The sequence below is a fragment of the Triturus cristatus genome, chromosome 1_2 (assembly GCF_964204655.1).
Source record: "Triturus cristatus chromosome 1_2, aTriCri1.1, whole genome shotgun sequence".
In the NCBI taxonomy this organism is placed as follows: domain Eukaryota; kingdom Metazoa; phylum Chordata; class Amphibia; order Caudata; family Salamandridae; genus Triturus; species Triturus cristatus.
In genome coordinates, this window is record NC_140580.1 from 532,443,757 (window position 1) to 532,461,036 (window position 17,280).

The following is a 17,280-nucleotide window of genomic DNA, read 5'->3' on the forward strand; positions in this document are numbered from 1 at the left end:
GGGTCATAAAGTCCTGCCAAGCCTGACAAAAGAGGAGAATAGGTTCCTTAGGTGCATAGTAGCCCTCCCTTCAAGCACACCCCTAGTGCCGTTAAGACTCGACCTAGGCATCAGACCCCTGGAAGAAGAATTGGCGCTCCGCCCTCTGATCTACTGGCGTAGATTGTGGGCGGTGCCCGAATTGATTCACTATAGACAGGGCCTGCAGGAAGTCCTTAGTCTCCCAAACTCGGGGAACATTGCCTGGCTTAAATTTGTAAGGAATAGTCTGGTGGGTTTAGGCCTTGAAGCTCTCTGGAACGACCGCCTGGATGCTTGCCTCAGGCTCCCAAAAAAGGTTTTAACTAAATTGTATTATAACTCTAAGGCTCCCACATCCCGTCCTTCTATAACCCTAGGGACTCTAACGGACCAATTTCTCTGTATCAAAAATGCCTACAGTTTGGAACCAACCCTGGACAATATTTACCCTGTACTAATCAGGAAGCTTTATCTACAATGGAGGCACGGGTCCTTGCCAATATGTGCACTTACTAGCCATTGGTCTGAGTCTGCACCCAGCACTTGCCCGGCATGCAGAGTAAGTGACGAAACCCAGCTGCACATTATATTTTTTTGTCCGGGCTATAGTGAGGCGCGCAGAAAATGGATCTTTCCCATTTGTAGGAATTTGGGTTTTATTAGGTGTCATGAAGCCTTCAGAATCCTTAAGAGTGAAATGGCTGCTCACATCGTGTTTGCTGTGGCCAAATTTCTGGGGGCTTTCTGGCATACGAGAAAATGGTACCTGAAAATGCTTACCTGATTAAAACTTGCACTGGGTTAAATTGTACATGATTTTTGTATTTAGCGGACATATAGATGTCCTGGTGTTTTTAATGTTGCAATCATTTTTAACTATTTTTTAATTACCCGATGTATGTTTTTAAACGTTCTTTTATATTCTTATCTTATGTACCTTTTATGGAGACTCTCTCCGAAATAAAGTTTGACTGAGTTCAAGTAATGGTCTTTGATTGCACTGATGTGCACAAAAGTCCAGCCTGGCAGTTTGAGCTTCACTAATCCTGTTGGAGCAGGACCAAACCTAATTTGCATGAGGCTGATTATCACCTGGAGAAAACTGTGAACACAAAAAAAGATGGACTGGAATATGGCCCGGAGTAATTACCCGTGGCTGAGATTAATTCAAGTACACCTTTCATCTTTTTGTGTTAGACTTTTTGAAGCACTGCTTAATTTGAGCCGGTGGGTTCCGGTGGTCGGCACCAGCACCTAATCCTCAAGACCACCGCATATAGCGCAAACTTGACCCAAAGGTATTGGAGTGCTTTTCATGAGTATCAGTTAAGTTAAAATCAATTGTTGGTAGGCATGGGGAGTTTAAGTTATTTGCCCAAAATCATAAAACATGACGCCGAGTCTCAAATCTAGTTCGCCAGTGCCAAAGTCAGCAGCTCTAGCTGTTATGCCACATCCTCTCCTCACTTGTAGGTTTTCATGGTTAGTAGCTGGTTCTGTTATAGGCGGCTCTAATAGGAGCAATAAGCTTGTGCAAGCTGCCTCCTGACAAGAGCCCTGGCACTTATTTTTTTCACAAATGTACCACTAGTATGAAGCCCTAAGTGTGCTCACTGTGTCATAGCAGTCAAGTGGCACTTCATTGAGATCTGCCTAGTGGTCCTTCATGTCCATGGTTTCTTGTTGTCCATTCCGCCCAGCCATTCAGGCTGGATTCCTCCTGCAGGAGTAGAACTAAGCCCGATTTGCATCAGGGGGATATTTTCTGGAGTTGCACAGTGAGCATCAAATAATGGCCCAGAACCCAACTCAAAGTAATTACCAGTGACTGAAATAAATTTGAAGTTCCTCACTGTGCAAAGTGCACATGTAAATGTCATCTTATAAATATTTCCAAAGCAGATAATGTGGGCCTCCTTGCATAGAGAACCTTTATATTGCATGGGACTTGCACATCCCACCTAGGGAAGTTTACTGACTTGTTGCATTGAATAGAACATTATGCTGTGGTTTGGTTACTTTGTGCGACTGACCTACCATCCATCCTGAATCTGATGAAAAAAGGTCCTTATTGTTAATTGTCACATGCCTAACACCTTATATATTATTAGCTTGGTACTGCAGCAGCTTTTGGTAGTTTGGGGTATGCCCTCCCCACCCGGGCAGTCCCATATTTAATTGATTCCATGATGATCGGTTATCTTTTTAAGTATTCTATATGTCAAGTATTACCCAGATATTTTCCTTTTTGTTTTCCTGCTGAGTACTTCAGATCGAGGCAGGACTATATTGTTTACAGGAAACTCCATTGCCCGCCCGCACTATCTTCAAAATCATTGGAATAATTTACAAAACAAACACAACCAGCACCCCCGTCTATCTTGCGGACAAGCTCATCATCGCTGGTGTTCTTGGCCCACTCACAGCCAAGACACCATCACACTGCAAACTAAGAAATGTAAAAGCGAAAAAACAAGACAGCAGGATTTTTCCATCTACATCTCCAGGATCTGGAACAGCATCCCTGTATCCGCCAGGACTGCCACAACGCTACTCCAGTTTAGGAAAGAGTTGAAGACTCACCTCTTTAAACAACAGTACATCGCAATGCTTTATTCATCCTATTACCTACTGACTTTGTTTGTCTTTGCAAACACAAGGAGATGATGGATGGAGTGCGGAAACTTTTCAGGCACTCAACCCCTCTCACAGATCTGGGTTGAATCCATCATCATTCTTTAGCTCACTTTGCCAACCCAGTTCAGACCTAGCTATATGCAAATCAGTCTTGACCCTGTTCCTTATGGGAAAAGTCCAGCCCGAACTGCCAAGCCAGGTCTTCCCTGGACTGGAAACAAGCATCCTGGGACCGGTTTCGGGGTAACACCCCTCATCATCCAGGCTAGCTTGAATCCAGTGGCAAATTGATCAAGGGGCCCACGTCTGGGCATACCCTGCCAACTAGGGTGAACAAAGCAAACACAAGGAGATGATGGACGGAGTGCTGAAACTGTTCAAGTCTATACCTGAATACAGCATAACTTGAAGAGGCGGCGCAAGTGCTGCCTAGGCGAGCCCTAAAAAACTGTTTGTTTTCTTTGTTTACGGTTGCGCTTTCAGGAGAGTGGCCTTTCTCTCCTGCTCTGTGTCAACACATTTGGCTACCATCCCTGTATGAGGAGGGGCACAGATTAATCTTCTGCAGGTTGATTGCTGGCTACCTCATACTTCGAAAGAAAAACAAGGGGGGGAGTAGAGAGGTTCCACTCAACGAGTGGTGGAGGTGGATACTTCCTCCCAACAAAGCGTACTTAAACAAAGGGATCCACCCGCATGTATAATATATCAAGAGACTCCCGTTCATACCATGTGTGTCCCACGGTCGTGGAGAATACACATCAGTTGTTAAAATACCCCTCACACACCAAAAGGGCCCTTGGTGTCATGCTTCATCATAGGGGTCTTCCCGCCCCTCTACGGGACGGGGCGTGCTACGACCAGCGTATACGTGGGAGCACTGTTCTTGGTAGGACTACTATGTGTAGTGCAGGGGTGTGCAAGGAAGGGTCAGGAGTGAGTGGAGAGTGATTTTAAAAAAATACCTGGCTCACTGGACTAGGAAAAAATTTTTATTCTGCCATCTAAGCTGGTATAAGTAAAAATGTGGGGGATGGAGGGTGTATGCCTCAATGAGCTTAACCTCCTGGTGTCGACATGTTTCGAAGCTTACCCCAAGCTTCTTCGTCAGGACCTAAGAAGATCCCTTCCAACGATGCACTGTGATGTGGTGAAAAATAGTGGGTGAAAAAATAATAAACATAGGAGGTAAATAGCCTCCAAAAGTTGGTACCGCCCCACTGGGTCTTACATACTCCTCGTAACCTAAATGGAGAAAATGGTATGAAATGAGAGATACACAAGACATTACTGTTATAAGGATAGACGTTCATTCCGTCGTGTTTAAAACAGTGATCTGAAAAGGAAGTGAGCGATGATCGTCTTCTAACGCTATCACGTGATCTGTGATAAATATAGTGTGACATACTACATTAAAAACACACACTAACAAAACAACAGAAAACACACACTCTACTCAGAAAGGAAACGAGGTTCCTGTAGGGCGAAAATGTCATTTGTGGTTGTTTGCATGCCCAACAAAGCAGAGAGAAAAAAAAACAACACATACTTGCTGCAAAGAGGATAATTTCCTCATGAGCTCTTTTACCGGGTGGTTGAAGTGCCAAATAGGCTACCTAAACAGCGGGAGAGGGAAATGTAATCCAATCGTCATTTTTGAAGGTAGACCTTCCACCTGCCGGCTGTGCCGTACTTACGCCTCCTAGGATCAGTGTCCCGCTCAAAAAACCACCCCGGTCGGCTCCGTCGATAAATTCAGATCGGAGATATTGTACTTTAAATACCCCCACCAATCAGGGAATAAGTGCCAAAACGCCCCGTTTGACGGACCAATAGAAGGCACCTGCTCACAAAGTGAGCTGAAGCACGCAGGCGCTGCTACACGGGACCCGGAGCCGGAAGTTAGAGGCGGCCGGGTCATCGTGATGAGACTGTAAGGACCCCCAGAGGGAAAGTGGTGTCTAAGTCGGATGCCTGATGGAGCGCTATCGAAACCCATAATTGAAGGGTGAAAGATGTTAAAAAAATGCGTGTAATAGGCAGTCCACATGACCTAAAATTGAGGTTATGAAAACAACAAATATATCAACTGGGAAGGTATCACTAGGTGTCCATATACTTTGCCTGCATAACGTATGGGGTTAAAGATGTTAATATTGAAAGACTAATATAAAAATAAATATAAAAAAAAGGTAGGAAAAAATGCCCCAACCATGCCTAGTAGAAACACTCAGCTGGTATATGGCTAAACCAAGAGGTGTGTATATGCATCGGATAGGTACACTAGAGGGCTAATCCAGGGGGGCCTAAGCTGTGGTCAAGGGGTATTCGACAAGTACATGAAAAAACGATAGAAAAATAACACAATGGTCCTAGAGTGGTACTACACTGGTTCTGGGCCGATACGAGGGGCAAAAAAAGGAAAAGAAGACAAACTTGAAAGGATTAATCTCGTCAGGTGGAAAACCGGTAATTGGACAGTACTCAGTTAGGTATGATGATGGTTATACTCGGAACTGATTCCATGGTATATCTTCATTTAATCCATGGATGTGTGTTTTGAGACGGAACACCCATCGTTGTTCCTTCTCTAGGAGGCTGTGTTCGTTACTCAATTGTTCTATCACTGTCCACTGTAAATCATCTATACAATGGCTTTTGGAAATATAGTGATTGGACATCTTGGTAGTGCTCCTACCGCATCTGACATTACTGCGATGTTCGCCAATACGTACCTTAATTGGTCTGGATGTCATCCCCACATACTCAAGGCCACACGGACAAGTGATTAGATATACAACATTTTTGCTATTACAATTCGTGAAGCTTCTCTGGTCCCACTCATCGCCATTCCGGAACGTGATGTGTGTACTTTTTCTCGTCAGGTGACAAGTGCTGCAGTTCCCACAAGGATGATGCCCTTGTACTGGGGGTAGTAGGCCGACAGGTCTTGGTCGAGATATGTTCTTTGGTCTTGTGTGAACAAGCATGTCTCTTAAGTTGCGTCCCCGCTTGTGAGCAAACATAGGTTTCGTTATGTTCAATCCGCAGGAATTGAGTAGACGCCAGTGTTTATTCACTATCTTAGTGATCTGGTTAGAATGTGTATTGTAAGTTGTTACACATATCGGTCTCTCATCGATCTGGTTTTCCACTTTGTCTTCCAAAAGAGCCTCTCTGTTATTATTCCTTGCTCTTTTTAAGGCTTTGTCAACGATTTTCTCAGGGTAATTGCGTTTTATCAGTTTGGTACGCAGTTCAGATGCTTGTTGTTTGAAGTCACTAATTTCAGTACAGTTTCTCCGCAGACGCAGGAACTGGCCGTACGGTAAGTTTTCCCTCAGGTGACGGGGGTGAAAACTGTCAAACAAAAGTAAACAGTTCTTAGCTGTTGCCTTAAAGTGTGTTGTGGTTTTGAGTTTCCCCTGTTCAGGGTAGATATTCAGGTCCAAGAACACCAGGTTTTCCGCCGACACACTATGTGTAAATTTCAGAAATGCATTCTGTTGATTCAGCCATAGCATGAATGCCTCTGTTGATTCGACGTCACCCTCCCACACGACCAAGACATCGTCAATATACCTTTTCCATACTTTGATGTGAGCAAGGTATGGGTTCATCGTGTGTAGGATCCTGTTAGTTTCCAGATGGTGTACATACAGCCCTGCTAGACTTGGAGCAAAGGTACTCCCCATGCTGGTACCGTGACGTTGTTCATATATGTCTTCAGCATACATAAAGAAATTGCGGGTGAGAGCCAGTGAAACACATTCCATCACCAGACTACGAGGTGTGTGGTACTCCCAGGGAGTAGAGAATAGAACCTCCTCAATGATTAGCAGTGTTTCGTCGTGTGGGAGACTGGTATATAGGCTCTCCACGTCTAATCCCATGAGTAAATTTTTGGTGGGGTCAAAGTCGATATCCTGCAGAACTGTTTACTTTTGTTTGACAGTTTTCACCCCCGTCACCTGAGGGAAAACTTACCGTACGGCCAGTTCCTGCGTCTGCGGAGAAACTGTACTGAAATTAGTGACTTCAAACAACAAGCATCTGAACTGCGTACCAAACTGATAAAACGCAATTACCCTGAGAAAATCGTTGACAAAGCCTTAAAAAGAGCAAGGAATAATAACAGAGAGGCTCTTTTGGAAGACAAAGTGGAAAACCAGATCGATGAGAGACCGATATGTGTAACAACTTACAATACACATTCTAACCAGATCACTAAGATAGTGAATAAACACTGGCGTCTACTCAATTCCTGCGGATTGAACATAACGAAACCTATGTTTGCTCACAAGCGGGGACGCAACTTAAGAGACATGCTTGTTCACACAAGACCAAAGAACATATCTCGACCAAGACCTGTCGGCCTACTACCCCCAGTACAAGGGCATCATCCTTGTGGGAACTGCAGCACTTGTCACCTGACGAGAAAAAGTACACACATCACGTTCCGGAATGGCGATGAGTGGGACCAGAGAAGCTTCACGAATTGTAATAGCAAAAATGTTGTATATCTAATCACTTGTCCGTGTGGCCTTGAGTATGTGGGGATGACATCCAGACCAATTAAGGTACGTATTGGCGAACATCGCAGTAATGTCAGATGCGGTAGGAGCACTACCAAGATGTCCAATCACTATATTTCCAAAAGCCATTGTATAGATGATTTACAGTGGACAGTGATAGAACAATTGAGTAACGAACACAGCCTCCTAGAGAAGGAACAACGATGGGTGTTCCGTCTCAAAACACACATCCATGGATTAAATGAAGATATACCATGGAATCAGTTCCGAGTATAACCATCATCATACCTAACTGAGTACTGTCCAATTACCGGTTTTCCACCTGACGAGATTAATCCTTTCAAGTTTGTCTTCTTTTCCTTTTTTTGCCCCTCGTATCGGCCCAGAACCAGTGTAGTACCACTCTAGGACCATTGTGTTATTTTTCTATCGTTTTTTCATGTACTTGTCGAATACCCCTTGACCACAGCTTAGGCCCCCCTGGATTAGCCCTCTAGTGTACCTATCCGATGCATATACACACCTCTTGGTTTAGCCATATACCAGCTGAGTGTTTCTACTAGGCATGGTTGGGGCATTTTTTCCTACCTTTTTTTTTTTTTATATTTTTTTTTTTATATTTATTTTTATATTAGTCTTTCAATATTAACATCTTTAACCCCATACGTTATGTAGGGAAAGTATATGGACACCTAGTGATACCTTCCCAGTTGATATATTTGTTGTTTTCATAACCTCAATTTTAGGTCATGTGGACTGCCTATTACACGCATTTTTTTAACATCTTTCACCCTTCAATTATGGGTTTCGATAGCGCTCCATCAGGCATCCGACTTAGACACCACTTTCCCTCTGGGGGTCCTTACAGTCTCATCACGATGACCCGGCCGCCTCTAACTTCCGGCTCCGGGTCCCGTGTAGCAGCGCCTGCGTGCTTCAGCTCACTTTGTGAGCAGGTGCCTTCTATTGGTCCGTCAAACGGGGCGTTTTGGCACTTATTCCCTGATTGGTGGGGGTATTTAAAGTACAATATCTCCGATCTGAATTTATCGACGGAGCCGACCGGGGTGGTTTTTTGAGCGGGACACTGATCCTAGGAGGCGTAAGTACGGCACAGCCGGCAGGTGGAAGGTCTACCTTCAAAAATGACGATTGGATTACATTTCCCTCTCCCGCTGTTTAGGTAGCCTATTTGGCACTTCAACCACCCGGTAAAAGAGCTCATGAGGAAATTATCCTCTTTGCAGCAAGTATGTGTTGTTTTTTTTTCTCTCTGCTTTGTTGGGCATGCAAACAACCACAAATGACATTTTCGCCCTACAGGAACCTCGTTTCCTTTCTGAGTAGAGTGTGTGTTTTCTGTTGTTTTGTTAGTGTGTGTTTTTAATGTAGTATGTCACACTATATTTATCACAGATCACGTGATAGCGTTAGAAGACGATCATCGCTCACTTCCTTTTCAGATCACTGTTTTAAACACGACGGAATGAACGTCTATCCTTATAACAGTAATGTCTTGTGTATCTCTCATTTCATACCATTTTCTCCATTTAGGTTACGAGGAGTATGTAAGACCCAGTGGGGCGGTACCAACTTTTGGAGGCTATTTACCTCCTATGTTTATTATTTTTTCACCCACTATTTTTCACCACATCACAGTGCATCGTTGGAAGGGATCTTCTTAGGTCCTGACGAAGAAGCTTGGGGTAAGCTTCGAAACATGTCGACACCAGGAGGTTAAGCTCATTGAGGCATACACCCTCCATCCCCCACATTTTTACTTATACCAGCTTAGATGGCAGAATAAAAAATTTTTCCTAGTCCAGTGAGCCAGGTATTTTTTTAAAATCACTCTCCACTCACTCCTGACCCTTCCTTGCACACCCCTGCACTACACATAGTAGTCCTACCAAGAACAGTGCTCCCACGTATACGCTGGTCGTAGCACGCCCCGTCCCGTAGAGGGGCGGGAAGACCCCTATGATGAAGCATGACACCAAGGGCCCTTTTGGTGTGTGAGGGGTATTTTAACAACTGATGTGTATTCTCCACGACCGTGGGACACACATGGTATGAACGGGAGTCTCTTGATATATTATACATGCGGGTGGATCCCTTTGTTTAAGTACGCTTTGTTGGGAGGAAGTATCCACCTCCACCACTCGTTGAGTGGAACCTCTCTACTCCCCCCCTTGTTTTTCTTTCTATGATAGACAGCGTACAGCTGTGGGAGTTTTTTGTTTTCGCCCAAATTCTGGGTGTTGTGATATCAGTGCTATAAATGATAGCATTATATCCCCCTTTCATCTGAGATCAGAGGCTATTTACCTCTGTTACACATACTTGTTTGTAGACTACTATATTACTAACATCTGTCACATAACTTTCCTAGCTGACACACACACTCTATCTAGTACTGCTACACTTACATCTCCGGTTCACCAAGATGGCAGACAACATGGGTCTAACCTTCGCTGACGACGAAGTAGAAAGGATCCTGGCAGCTATCAACCCCTTTGAAGGATTAAGCAATACCGATCCAGGTCCCAATCATGCTGATTGGGATGAGCTAGCTAACTTAAGGAGAAACCAGATCAGAACTGCTCTGCATGGTCTATTAATGACGGAATACCTGCGGGCCAATGCAGCCCCCCAAGGTTTGATTGTCCGCAATGAGCCCTTTATTTTCCAACAGGATAAGACTTTCAAACGTGATTGGTCACTAATCTCGTGGCATTGCACTCGGGACTGGTTAGTCCTAATTATAAAAACAGCCACCAGACTTACACAAGAACTCAAAGTCGAGATCGTCAATCTAGAAGTCCGTTTGAAGGCCTATATATCCCCCAGTGTACTCAAAAAACGTTTAGAGGAACTCAATCAAGAGATGACAGAGTTCGAAATGACTTTAAAACAAAGCAAATATAACAAACTAAAGAAGGACACTTCACGGTTCAGTCACGAACGAGCATATCCCTACATACGAGATGACTATGTTCCTAAGAACCAGGATCAGAGTGAGGATGGTGACTCCTCTGACACCGGTTCAGATAACTCTAACTCCAGCAGGGGCAGTGGTAAACGTTTCTATAGAGGGAGGGCCAATCACAACCAGCGCCCTCCGTACCAGAGGGGAGGGAGATGGGATGGCTATCAAGGCCCCCCGATGTATCCCCCATACGCTTATGGTCCACCTATGATGGGACCATTTCCACAATGGATACCTCCTCCTCAAGAGTATGAATACAACTACAACCCACAACCTTTTTTAGGGGCACGCCAAGGCCCACGGAGGGCCCGCAACAGAGGAGGATACAACGTCCACTGGTCTACACCCGAGACCGAGACCCCACGAATGTCAACCAGGAGTATGACCAACAACATACCTCCTCAACCATCAACGAGCCGGAAGTAAATCTGGTGGTCAATCTCACCGATGTGGTCCTTACACCAACACAAAAGAGGGTCCTTGAGAGAGGACTGGGTTTTGTACCCACCTATCGGTTGGACAAATTCAAGATCCTCACTGAGATCACCGAATTCATACGTAAATTGAAATTGAAGGTTTTCTTTGAAAACAACCCATCCACCACTGAGGTGGTAAGACAAGATACTGGCCTCCGTAATAAATCCACTTTTGTTCCCCCTAACTCCACCCTACCGGTGGAGATGCTTGCATTTGAGAAAGCGGTGATGGGTGAAATCCAAGACATCACGGCAGGATGTGGTCACACCTTTCACAATACATCAAGGGAAGAGAAGGTGGCTATACATGAACTATCAACAAACCAGGATATTACCATCAAACCTGCAGATAAAGGGGGAGCCATTGTTTTACAAACCACTGTCAACTATGACATTGAATGTAGGAAACTGCTGGATGACCGCAGGAACTATGGAATCCTTCGGGCAGATCCTACTGAGTCAATCAGGGTCAGGATTGTCACAATGGTAGAGGAGGCCTTAGCAAACGACTGGATCTCCAAGAAGGAGGCTGAATTTCTGGTTAATACCAATCCCAGGATCCCCTACTTCTACACCATACCTAAAATCCATAAGAACCTGGTCTCACCACCTGGTAGACCCATCGTCTCTGGTGTGAATTCCATTTTGGAACCTCTGTCAAGGTTCGCGGATGCGTTCCTTCGACCATTGGTTCAAAGCACCAGCACCTACCTACGGGATACCAAGAACGTCCTGCAAATTCTGCAGGATATCGACTTTGACCCCACCAAAAATTTACTCATGGGATTAGACGTGGAGAGCCTATATACCAGTCTCCCACACGACGAAACACTGCTAATCATTGAGGAGGTTCTATTCTCTACTCCCTGGGAGTACCACACACCTCGTAGTCTGGTGATGGAATGTGTTTCACTGGCTCTCACCCGCAATTTCTTTATGTATGCTGAAGACATATATGAACAACGTCACGGTACCAGCATGGGGAGTACCTTTGCTCCAAGTCTAGCAGGGCTGTATGTACACCATCTGGAAACTAACAGGATCCTACACACGATGAACCCATACCTTGCTCACATCAAAGTATGGAAAAGGTATATTGACGATGTCTTGGTCGTGTGGGAGGGTGACGTCGAATCAACAGAGGCATTCATGCTATGGCTGAATCAACAGAATGCATTTCTGAAATTTACACATAGTGTGTCGGCGGAAAACCTGGTGTTCTTGGACCTGAATATCTACCCTGAACAGGGGAAACTCAAAACCACAACACACTTTAAGGCAACAGCTAAGAACTGTTTACTTTTGTTTGACAGTTTTCACCCCCGTCACCTGAGGGAAAACTTACCGTACGGCCAGTTCCTGCGTCTGCGGAGAAACTGTACTGAAATTAGTGACTTCAAACAACAAGCATCTGAACTGCGTACCAAACTGATAAAACGCAATTACCCTGAGAAAATCGTTGACAAAGCCTTAAAAAGAGCAAGGAATAATAACAGAGAGGCTCTTTTGGAAGACAAAGTGGAAAACCAGATCGATGAGAGACCGATATGTGTAACAACTTACAATACACATTCTAACCAGATCACTAAGATAGTGAATAAACACTGGCGTCTACTCAATTCCTGCGGATTGAACATAACGAAACCTATGTTTGCTCACAAGCGGGGACGCAACTTAAGAGACATGCTTGTTCACACAAGACCAAAGAACATATCTCGACCAAGACCTGTCGGCCTACTACCCCCAGTACAAGGGCATCATCCTTGTGGGAACTGCAGCACTTGTCACCTGACGAGAAAAAGTACACACATCACGTTCCGGAATGGCGATGAGTGGGACCAGAGAAGCTTCACGAATTGTAATAGCAAAAATGTTGTATATCTAATCACTTGTCCGTGTGGCCTTGAGTATGTGGGGATGACATCCAGACCAATTAAGGTACGTATTGGCGAACATCGCAGTAATGTCAGATGCGGTAGGAGCACTACCAAGATGTCCAATCACTATATTTCCAAAAGCCATTGTATAGATGATTTACAGTGGACAGTGATAGAACAATTGAGTAACGAACACAGCCTCCTAGAGAAGGAACAACGATGGGTGTTCCGTCTCAAAACACACATCCATGGATTAAATGAAGATATACCATGGAATCAGTTCCGAGTATAACCATCATCATACCTAACTGAGTACTGTCCAATTACCGGTTTTCCACCTGACGAGATTAATCCTTTCAAGTTTGTCTTCTTTTCCTTTTTTTGCCCCTCGTATCGGCCCAGAACCAGTGTAGTACCACTCTAGGACCATTGTGTTATTTTTCTATCGTTTTTTCATGTACTTGTCGAATACCCCTTGACCACAGCTTAGGCCCCCCTGGATTAGCCCTCTAGTGTACCTATCCGATGCATATACACACCTCTTGGTTTAGCCATATACCAGCTGAGTGTTTCTACTAGGCATGGTTGGGGCATTTTTTCCTACCTTTTTTTTATATTTATTTTTATATTAGTCTTTCAATATTAACATCTTTAACCCCATACGTTATGCAGGCAAAGTATATGGACACCTAGTGATACCTTCCCAGTTGATATATTTGTTGTTTTCATAACCTCAATTTTAGGTCATGTGGACTGCCTATTACACGCATTTTTTTAACATCTTTCACCCTTCAATTATGGGTTTCGATAGCGCTCCATCAGGCATCCGACTTAGACACCACTTTCCCTCTGGGGGTCCTTACAGTCTCATCACGATGACCCGGCCGCCTCTAACTTCCGGCTCCGGGTCCCGTGTAGCAGCGCCTGCGTGCTTCAGCTCACTTTGTGAGCAGGTGCCTTCTATTGGTCCGTCAAACGGGGCGTTTTGGCACTTATTCCCTGATTGGTGGGGGTATTTAAAGTACAATATCTCCGATCTGAATTTATCGACGGAGCCGACCGGGGTGGTTTTTTGAGCGGGACACTGATCCTAGGAGGCGTAAGTACGGCACAGCCGGCAGGTGGAAGGTCTACCTTCAAAAATGACGATTGGATTACATTTCCCTCTCCCGCTGTTTAGGTAGCCTATTTGGCACTTCAACCACCCGGTAAAAGAGCTCATGAGGAAATTATCCTCTTTGCAGCAAGTATGTGTTGTTTTTTTTTCTCTCTGCTTTGTTGGGCATGCAAACAACCACAAATGACATTTTCGCCCTACAGGAACCTCGTTTCCTTTCTGAGTAGAGTGTGTGTTTTCTGTTGTTTTGTTAGTGTGTGTTTTTAATGTAGTATGTCACACTATATTTATCACAGATCACGTGATAGCGTTAGAAGACGATCATCGCTCACTTCCTTTTCAGATCACTGTTTTAAACACGACGGAATGAACGTCTATCCTTATAACAGTAATGTCTTGTGTATCTCTCATTTCATACCATTTTCTCCATTTAGGTTACGAGGAGTATGTAAGACCCAGTGGGGCGGTACCAACTTTTGGAGGCTATTTACCTCCTATGTTTATTATTTTTTCACCCACTATTTTTCACCACATCACAGTGCATCGTTGGAAGGGATCTTCTTAGGTCCTGACGAAGAAGCTTGGGGTAAGCTTCGAAACATGTCGACACCAGGAGGTTAAGCTCATTGAGGCATACACCCTCCATCCCCCACATTTTTACTTATACCAGCTTAGATGGCAGAATAAAATTTTTTTCCTAGTCCAGTGAGCCAGGTATTTTTTTAAAATCACTCTCCACTCACTCCTGACCCTTCCTTGCACACCCCTGCACTACACATAGTAGTCCTACCAGGAACAGTGCTCCCACGTATACGCTGGTCGTAGCACGCCCCGTCCCGTAGAGGGGCGGGAAGACCCCTATGATGAAGCATGACACCAAGGGCCCTTTTGGTGTGTGAGGGGTATTTTAACAACTGATGTGTATTCTCCACGACCGTGGGACACACATGGTATGAACGGGAGTCTCTTGATATATTATACATGCGGGTGGATCCCTTTGTTTAAGTACCTCATACTTCTCCAATTCTCTACTTTGGGAATTGCTCTGGGGAAAAAATGAAGAAGCTCAGCCAGTCTTTTTCTTTCTTTTTACTTTCTTTTTCAATTTGTGCAGAATATCTCTGTGACTTGCTGGGCTAAACTGTAGAGAAGACAGCGTTGAGTACTCAAACTAGTAAATATGTTTTCTCCAGCACTCTCCAGCATTGGCAAAGCTAATAGTACTGACTTTGCAAATGTTTAAGCCATGTTGTAAACAGCAGGGCAGCTGTACATATTGGCTGAAGGTAAAAAATAAAAAAAATGAAAAAGTGCTATGATGCAGCCAGTGCTGGCCACGTCACAACAACCTTTTTTTAATTGCTGGAGGAAGGGCAGGAGGCAACATAGAGGGAAGAGAGAAGGTTTCATAGAGGGCATTTGGAGATGAAAGAGCTATGATGCAGCTCATGGAAGGAGAGGGTGGGTGCAAGCAACATGGGCAACAATGGAAGGAGGGGGTCGGAGTTGTGCATAGGTGTGTGTATTGCTCTGGTCAGCTTGATTGTGCACCAGCACTAGCAAACAGACCAGCAGCGACATATTTTAATAGATATGGCTCCGGGATGGTCTCTGTAGCAAAATCAGCACAGCAACTTTGGCTTCTGAGTTGCACTGTTTTGTTAATTACATTTTCCCATGTGCTTGCTTAAAAATTACGGATATTAGATGACTTCTTACCCGTCCTAGTCCATAATTTAACAACCAAGTGCATTCTGTAATTTTTAGTACCATTTCTCATCAACTTAAGAATTTGGAGTACAGTTCACTTCTAACAAGCATTGGCAGAGACAACATTTCTAGCCTTTTAGCTTCTAATAGAGATCTATTGGTTATACCAATTCTTTTGACTGATGTTTGCAGCAACGGCAAAAAAAAGGGTGTAATGACATGAGTTCTAACTTGGCTGCCATTTTATTTATATTCTTTTATATACTATTGTCGTGTTGTGGTTTCTAGTCTTGTAGCCGTAAAATAAAATAATTACACTGTGCATGCATAACAGCACATTTTTTGACAGGAGTGGAACAACAACAAATACGCAGCTGCCCGGCCATCCCAATTTCTTTTAAAGGCTGCTCTGGTAGTGGCAAGAAAACCCACAGACGAGTTGGGAGGAGGAATGAACACCTAGTAAGCTGGGGCAGGGGGAACTTGAAGGAGGAACGAGCAGTTGAGGTAGAGAGCTGGTAGCACACAGAAGAAAACATGTGCACGCCCATGGAGTGATGAAAGGAATCAAAAACAATTCCCTTAATATGGACAGTGGAAGAATACAAGTAATCCAATCAAAACGATAGTTAAGCAGCCATGCTCCATGGAAGGAACAGACAGCAGAAAGGAAAGTCATCAAATAAGAACTAAGCAAATGCGATTGACAAGAAAGCCAATCAATAGAAGTAACCGCCTAACCCAAAGCCCACTGTAAGCATTGGTAATGTCTAAAATAAATCTTTGAAGACAAACAGATAAAAGCGGTCTGTTGGTGATACCTAAAAAGAGTTACTGGCAATACTAGAATAGAATATAGCACTCTCAAAACATGGAGTCATCTGACAACCATGCAGAAACTGCTTCTTTTTACTAACTCTCCTTTCCCGATCTCTTATTGCTGTCTGTGTCAATTTCTTAGTACAATATGCAGGCCACTCAGCTATTTTCACTCATGACTATGTTTTTAGAAAAATAACTTGTGAGGATTGTGGTGTATATTATATGGTGTGGTTGTATGACCTCATTGTATAACACACTCAAAAACCCATCTTCAGTCCAGTCAGGGGTGTTTGTAAAACCTCCAACTCAATGCTGGGCAGCTGTGGCTTCGAGCATCAAGGCTTAGGAATAAGAAACTAACACAAAAGAAATCAAACACTAATTTGTAAAAATAGATCATATTTTTATGAATTTGTAGACACCAATATCAGCAAAGTCTACCCAAGGACTATGGAAATATTGATTTCCAAGTAAAACATAAATCTCAACTTTTTAGTCCAAAGTGCAAACGAGGATTGGTAACTGTGAAGTTTGGAAACTTTATAAAACTTTTAAAGAGTTGTGTTTGACTACTCCGGCTCATACTGGGTGACCAGTCCTGACAGGAAGAAGGTCAGAGGGGCCAATAAGGAGTATTTGGACAGTTACCTGGTTACCAAAGCTGCCTCAAGTACAGCTTCACACTTTGTGCATGGACCGCCTTCAATTTTAATTGGAGTGGTCCTGGTGCTGAGCATACAGGATGTCAAGGATGCTGTAAGATGCTCTGGGTACTGTTTGGTCAACAGAGGTATTCCTCGGTACATGGTTGAGGTGGGGTGACTTTGGCCTCAGGCCCTCAATGTCCCTTGAAGTCCTCTTTGATCCAGAAGAAGTCCATCTATGAGTAAGCTAGGAGTCTCCAGTCACAGCAGGCCTAGCAGTTTCCTTTGGTGAAGGCAAGTGTCTGTTTTTGGTGACCAATCTGCATTCTGGTGACTCTCCCGGATCCACCAGACATGGGGCAACTTTTGTGCTTCAAGAAGTGGTCTTCCTGGCTGCAATTTAATGGAACTGGCCAAAATGGGCCCTGATGCTGGAACAGGTAGTCAGCCAA